This window comes from Lichenostomus cassidix, chromosome 18 (genome assembly GCF_008360975.1).
Source record: "Lichenostomus cassidix isolate B80296 chromosome 18, HeHo_3.0, whole genome shotgun sequence".
Lineage (NCBI taxonomy): Eukaryota > Metazoa > Chordata > Aves > Passeriformes > Meliphagidae > Lichenostomus > Lichenostomus cassidix.
Window position 1 is genome coordinate 4,992,972 of NC_139498.1, and position 8,012 is coordinate 5,000,983.

Here is an 8,012-nt window from a genome sequence, read left to right on the forward strand (position 1 = left end):
ATGCAAAGAGTCAGTGGGTAGGAAAGTTCCTTCAGCCCCAAAACATCAAATATTCCTAACTATTTCCAAGTGATGCTGTCAACTCTCTTCCTAGTGAACCCAAGCAAAAGACCAACCAGCTGAAAAGGTTGGTAAAGGGAAGAAAAGTTAATCAATGTTAAAATAATTTGGAAAAAATAAAATTAACTAAATTGAAAGAGTAAACACCTCTATTTATTTAATTTCATTACATGAGACAGACTTCCCCAACAGGCTGAGGTCCTCAATTAGACTTATTTTCATATGGAAAGACAGAATCTGTCACATGCCTTGAACTTTACCTGCATTAGGATACAATTTCCAGGTTCCCAAGGAGAGTGCAAAGCACCATTCTTCAATTTCCAGGCTAATTTCACAAAGCAAACTTCTGAAGGGCATAAAATATTTGAGCTGTGTTACCCTTATAGCTTTACATAGAACCCTTTAAAGTGGTAAAGAAATCATTTCTACCAAATGAAAGGTTTTACGAGAAAATTTCCTTTTACAATGGGTTTGGTTTTATTTTTTTTAATACATATTAGAATGGTACCCTCTAGACGTTCTATTAAATTATTTGATGTGATTTAAAATACATGTAATGCTGTTTTCATTTGAATTCCACAGAAATTTTCTGCAAAAGCATAGCTGGAAGACAGGAGGAGGGGGAAAAAAAAAAGAACAAAATTTCTCTGTCCTTACTTCTGGCTAACCAGCCCCCAGTTGGAACAGGCAGCATCTGCAAATGGATCTGGGCTCATTTATTTCCTCCAAATTTTCCCAGTGTATTGTAATATTTCATTTTCACTTGTGCAACAAAGAAAAAAAGAACCCATAAAAAAAGATGATAGGAGAGAATTCTGTGCGAGGCTTTGAAGTAACACTGATAATATATTCCCGAGCAGCTGAATTCCCATTTGCATAATTACATTGGCCAGAACTATCTCCCTGTCCAGCTTGCTGGAGTTCAGCTCCTCTGAAATGCTGTCTGCACAGCCAGGAGACACTGCTGGATTACACAGGTGAGTTGAGAGGAGAATTCAAAGTATTGCCTCATTCTGCATCACACCTCAATGGGAAGTCTGATACAACTTGCACACTGTGCAGCAGCAATATTTTAATATTTTGGGGTAAATAAGAAACACAGCTGCTGAGGACATATTGAATTGCAGCTCTGCAAAATTGAGGGCAGTGGGGTTGAGGCTGTGGGGTTTTTTTCCCAAATCAAGTGGGGAGCAGAGGGATGCGGTGAGAGGAGTTTGTTAAGGAGCTGATTTGGTTTCCTTCCTGCATTAATACAAATCCTCCATGCAAATTGTTGCTCCTACGTTTTGCAACTCACAAAAGAGGAAAAACTTACTCCTGGAAGTGCTGCTCTGCTGGAAGGATGATTTCCACATCTCTGCAGCAATGAGGGAACTTGTGTTTGATTGCAGAGAGGGAAACTTCAGTCGAGGGTCACTGCTAACCTCTGCACCCCGAAATTTGTGTCAAGAAGATAAACATTGCCGTGGAATGAGTGTCCTTCAAACCTGCAGCCAGAACTCAGCCTGGTGAGGCTGGGAAAGCAGAGATGGCACAGGATGAGCTTCCTTCCCTTCCTGAGCCACCAGTGTATTCCTGTCTGCTGAGCAAAGAGAAGCCTTGGCCTCTCAGGAGCAGCAGCAGCCAGATGATTTTCAGCTTCCTTCAGTCAGTTATGTAGAAAGCTTTCCGATTGTTAGTCAACACAGAAGAGAAAAAGCTTCTCCTCCTCCTCAAAATCATAGCTGAGTCCTCTGAGACTCTGGAAGTGTTTCTGAAAGACCCAAAGCACACTGAACTTCCCCCAAGGATCCTGCAGCAGGGATGTGGAGCTGGCAGGGATTGTGTTAGTGAGGAAATGTCATCACCGGGCAGGGAACAGGAGATTTCAGTACAAATTAAGGTTCCTGGGGAATGACATCAATGTGCTTTATACTCCAGGAAACAAACGTGGAGTTGAATGGTGACAAACTCTGATAAAACCAAACAAACACCTCCCTCCCCAAAATATCCAAACCCCACCCCGTATTTGCAATTAACCACAAAGTGGCAGAAATCCCTCCAATGCACTCTGCTTGACCATCAGCAAAGGTGACCCACATGTTTCCTGAAGATCTTTCCAGCACGGAATGCATTTCTCAAAGACAATTTTCTGCGAATAATAAAGGATGATGAACCACCTAAAGTCGGACCATCTGTCTGCCTCCTTCGTCATTAACATTCACCTTCAGTCTATGCTTGGCTTGTTTTATAACTACTTGACTGACAGGAGAATTAGTTCATCCCCATGGTTTGTTGTTTTTTTTTTTCCTGTAGACTTCATTTTTTTCTCTCATCTACGCATACATTTGTTAAACAGAAGGTGGGGGCGGAATATGTGAAGTCTAAACTAATTTGAGGAGCTCGCACAGCTCCTGCTTGCAGATGTCATGGTGTTTGCATTTTACATATTCATTGCAATGATTCTCCTTTTCTAGGGGTAATGAAAATGCATTTTTAGGCTGCCTTTAAGTGCCAGGTATACCCTGGAGTTGTAACCATGGTCAGGTTTTCCCTAGTGCTGAGGGACTGCTGTGGAAATGTCTTTGTAAAGTGATAGATTTGTCAGGTTTCTGGGTTTTTTGGAGGTGAGGAGAGTGGTGCACATGGCTGAGCTGACACGGCTCACATCTGGTTTTCACAAACCAAGAACAGCCTCCACAGAGCTGCAGGAACTCACCAGGTACTGCCCGAGGTAATAAAATAAAGCAAAATTAAGGGATTCAAGAATTCTGATCAGAATTTGCAGGCTCTAGTCTGGATACTGGCAAAATACCATGTAGAAGGGGTTCACCACTTTATAAATTTGCTAATAAAAAACCCAAACAACAACGACAAAAACCCCCAATTTCCACTCAATTTTTAAGATAAATTTGATGCCACAACCCCTTTAAAATAACAAAGTCAGCAGAATTTTGTGGGACAATAAGGACTGAAAAAGGAGGAATTGTGACTAGAAATGAGATTCGAGTACTTAGGTGTTTTTCATACTTTTTGAAGTTCTGAAATAAAAAAAATCTTCTTGAAGTTCTACCTGCTAACCTCTCATGTTTGTGTCCAGTGCAAAACAAAGTATGGGCAGGAAATACCTAAAAAAACAATAAATAGATTTTCAATTAAAGGCATAATGAAAATGGTAAATAATTACAATCATTACCAGTAGTTTGAAGCCTACTGAACTCAACAGCCAAATTTTGAGAATTTACTCAACAATGCCATAGACAAGATGTTTCTGTACTTTCTTCCAATGAATTCTCTCCTTCCATTAGCTCTAAGTTTAGAAAATTTTGACTCTTATATTAAGTGATGTCTCTAAGCCCATTCTGTAAGAAAAAACTCTTCAAAGAATTCTCCTTCTCCTCTAGAAATGAGATTATTTCTAGTTTAGAATTAGGATTCCAACAGAAGAAGGATGGTTCAACATGGGGTTCCACTCTCTGTCCACCACTCATTAAAAGTGTTTATATTGAATTTTAGAATTCCTAAAATTAAGTTCTTCTATTGGCTTATTTGTACAAAATTAAAGAATGAGCTAATTAGCTAAAAATTCCCACAAAAGCCTAGTTAACAACACTTTTTTTTGCTTCAACACATCTAAAACTCTGCTGTGGAAGAGCTGCTCAAATGCACTCTGACATTGACTCCCAAACTGCTCCCCTTTTGTCAGGAAAAAAGGGAAAAGAGATGAAAGTTCAGGCTCAGACAAATGAGGAGCTCCCACAGCACCAGGAGTTACCAGCCAGCCCAGCCCTTTCAACTCCATATAAAAGGCCAACAACTTTTCATCTTCCTGACTTCAGGAGAGTTCATCTGGCTGGAATTTGGGAGAGGAGAGGGGATGGTATTTGTGTATTTTCCATCAAAAATTGACATCCCAATACCAAAAAACATGCACAGCAATATGCCAGTGGAAAAAAAAACAACAACCTCTTGAGAAAAATCTACATATTATTTTTTAACATGCAGGTGGAGTTGGGTTTATCTGCATCAGGAGGAATAAATCCATCACAGGCAAAACTGGTGACGTGGGATTGCCTTGTAAAAACTAAACTCTCACTGGAGATTCGCTTAAAGGGTACAAATAATAGAAATGGGTGAATAAAGAATCAATAAAATTAAACTCTTTTGCAGCTGCTGACAGCAAGAAAAATTACCCTGTCAGGGAGGGAAGAACTGATCCAGACTCTGATGATTTTAGGACAACTCTACAGTGCTGCTGTTTCCTGTGGCTCAGTTTGCCTTTCCTTATCGAGTGGTAAGAGCAGGCAAATTAAATTAAACAGTCAAAAAATCAATGGAATCAAATAATTGAGCCATCATATTCTTTACTGGGGATTATTAATTTTGTGCCATTTATCTGAGTTAAAGTGGGAAATTTGCTACGGAGCGAAAGAAAACAGCTTTTTCTACCTTTCAGAAATGCCCATTGCTTGCATATTTTAAGCCTCCTGCACTCGAGGCACTGGGCTCAGTGGATGTAAGGAGAATTTATTTCATTATTTCAGGAATTAAGAGGGCAGAGCCATGGAAGGATGTCCAACCACAGGTCTGCCCAGCCCTGCAAATCCCCAGAGCTCAGCAGCTCCTGCTGGAAGAAGACCCAACTCACCCCCAAGCAGTCATCCTCAGAGAGCAAAGCAGATAAATTTTGGATCAGGCTGAATTTTGGGTTGGTCTGCTTTGCCCTTTTATGCAGGGATTGAGGCTCCAAGCCCTTCCTGTCCCTGTTTCCATTCCTGGTGAGGAGCTCAGGATGTCACCCATCCTTCAGGCTCTGGGATGAAATCAGAACTCACCAACACTCCCTGCTAAATGTTTGATGTGTTTTGTTGCAATTAGAGCAACAAAACTGCAGCCAGCCAGGAAAGCCAAGCCTCCCAAAATGCCATTAGCAGGGAGCAGGGCTGTGTGTAAAGTGAAAGATCTCACGCACAGCCTTGGAAGGATCAGGGGGAGACACTGCTCACCCAGGCTGTGCCTTCAGCTGGAAAATGGATGCTTCCAAATCAGAAAAAGTGATTTTTTTTTTCCCAAACTCCTTCAGCTGCAGCATCATTAAAAAATTTGAAAAAAAACCCTGTACTTAAAAAAAACCCCTTTTTAACTTAAAATTTAAAATATACCTAAACAAAGTACTAAATACCAAGCAAAAAATACCACATTTCGTAGCTAAACATTTGATATAAAGTGAAGAGGGGATTGTTATAGTCCGACAGGAAAACGCAAAGGAAAAAAAAAGACAAATAATTGTTTTTCTGCCAAGCTAATTTCATTTAAAAGAAGAGACCAAACTTAAACCAAAACAATGATTCACATGGTATTATTGACAGCATTTTGCTGGTATTTCCTTCTTGGTTTAAAAAGCATCAACATTTATGACAAGTGCCAGACAGAAAGTTGAAAAGAAATTCATAATCTAGCTGAGATCTCATTTCAGGTGGGAAGCTGTTTGCTAACTATCTCCACCATGCTCTTTACAGCTAATTTTTCTGAGTGGCTGCTGAACAGATTTATCTAGATTCAGAGAGGATTCATCCACTAATTCAAACATATCAAATGAGCCTCTTCAGAACCCTCTGTTCTCTGCTTTACCATAATTTTTTTTTTAGGTGAAAAGTTTTTGATGGAATCTCCTCCATTTCAAAGCTTGCCAAAAAAAAGAAGATAGGCAAGAGAAGAACCACAATCCAGATGTGGCTATTTGTCTGCAGCTCCTCCCTGCTCCACATCTGCTTTACCCTGGTTTAACATGTGCAGATAAGAGTGGCTGAACACTGAGCTTCTCTGTGGAGCTGATTTTTTAAAAAATCATGGCAAACAGAGGTTCTGGTTTGCTCAGCTGTGCTCCAGTTATCCCCCTGAGTGTCTGGAAGCACCTGGATCAGTGGATGCACTGTGGGCTCACCCTGCACAGCTCTGTCCCTCCTGCAGGAATCCCAGCAGCAGGAATCACATCCCTGCATCTAAAAATTCACTCACTAAAGTGCCATTTCTGTTTCCTCGAGCTGGCTACAAAGATCCCACGAAAAATCCATGTTTTCCCTCCAGTTGCACTCAATTTTCATTGATCTCTGCTGCTTTTAGGGGGTGAAAATCTGGAACAGCCAAATAACCCCACAGGTAACCCCCAGCAGAGGTTTGCTTAGAGCAATCATTTGCTTATAAATGCTGGACTGTGTCATGTTTGGAGGTGGGAATGGAACTTTTCAGGGAGAAAAGAACAATTAAAAAATAGTGATTAAAAAATAGTGATGGATTCAAATAGGAAAACTCTTACTAGGGACTGTCCAAAGAGAGCAGAGTGTCCAAGTGCAGCCTGGATTGCAGGAATATTTTCCTCCAGGAGTCAATCTTGACCCCATTTATATTCCCACATTCCTGACATCAGTCACACAGGTGTATCATGGCTTGTCAATTGAATTTTAAAAATATTTATATAAAAATCCCAGGTGTTATAGTGCTAAATATTGATGATTCAGGGCAATGGTGTGCCTTTACTCCCTTTTTAATTCAGTCTTGCAGCAGAAATCCACACTATCTGACAAGGATAAGGCAAATCACTCATGTCTGAATTTTCAATATTTTTTTTTGGTCATATTCCATAGCAAGTCTTCCCCTGCAGGCAGGATTTGGTCCTGCCTTGGTCTCAGAGCCATCCTGGGTACAACTGTCTCTGTCAGAGAGCCACAGACCCCAGCTGGACTGCTGACAAAAACCAAAATGGAAAAATAAGTTATGGATTTACTCTAAGAAAATCCCAAAACCAAACAGGCAAGCAAACAAAAATCACTTAAAAAACTCAGCCAAAACCAAACAAAAACCCCCAACAAAAGAAACAAACAAAAAACCAAACAAAAAACAAACCCACCCAAAACCAAATAAAGAAAACAAACACAAACAAATTTAAAAAAAACCAACCAGACAACCACAAACAAGCAACATTTTTGTTGATTTTGTTCTCTGTCCTTTCATATTTCTTTACTAGGTGAAACAATACATTCTGTACTTAAGTCCTGTGCCTGTGTGGGCGAAGGGGGAAATGACTTTTCATTGCACAAAGGCACATTTTTATTCTTTTACCTTCTTCCTCTGCCTTTCTTCCAACAGTTCCCATTTTTTCTCCCGTCAACGACTGCAAAGGAATCGGAAAAAGGATGAATTTCCCCAGCATCTCCTCAACTCATTCCTGTTCCCACCTCTGTGTTCTCCCTGTGCCTCACAGTCCATTTCCTTCCCCACCTTCCCAATGCCTTTGGTCCCCAAAGAGCAACTGCTCAGGGAGGGGATTTGCTCTCAGTCACGCGATGCTGTGCAGAGTAAACCTTGAACACTCAGTGCAGCAACTCAAATGTGGGTTTTGTGTAGATGAGAGCAAAATTTGGTCCTCTCTGCTGGAGGATGTATTGTGCTGGAGGAACTTGTCCTTAGAAACCATCCTTTTAAGATCTGCAGGAAAATTAGATGTATTACCTAGTATTCCATGAGCTGTCTGAATTTCTGAGCCGTGAGGATGAACAATTTACAGTGCATTTTCCTAATCTGCTCTGCATGTTTTCCCCCTCAAGACACATGCATTTCTATCTCCAAAGCCATCCCACAGCACCTGCTATTAGACAGCCTTCCATGTAAACTCTCTAACACACACCAGGAAAATCTAAAGAAGGAATTAAAAGCCCTTGACAATAGCATGCTTGATTCTCTGCAAATCCCTGTGGATGTATAGCACACAGTAAGTCAAAAATAATTAATAGGGTCAGCTCCAAGAGATGTCAGGTTCACTGAAGCGTTGTGTGTTTCTTTGAAAGAGAAACAATGCTGACACATATTTATAACTTAGGGTAAACTAAATGCTGTCTCTGGAGGTTGGCACTTCCACAGCACTCCTGGAACTTCTCCCCATCACTTCCCATGTTTACTCACACTCAGAATGCTTT

General features: G+C 40.6%; 1 long non-coding RNA gene across 1 annotated transcript; it reads right to left on the bottom strand.

Moving 5' to 3' along the window:
• Positions 1-264: 264 nt before the first annotated feature.
• LOC146429505 (uncharacterized) lies at positions 265-7,213 on the bottom strand. Its single transcript, XR_014855682.1, has 4 exons — positions 7,159-7,213; positions 3,121-3,167; positions 1,376-1,574; positions 265-406 (listed from the first exon to the last, which is right to left on the bottom strand). It is a non-coding gene; the product is annotated as an uncharacterized LOC146429505 (long non-coding RNA).
• Between the last annotated feature and the right edge of the window lie 799 nt (positions 7,214-8,012).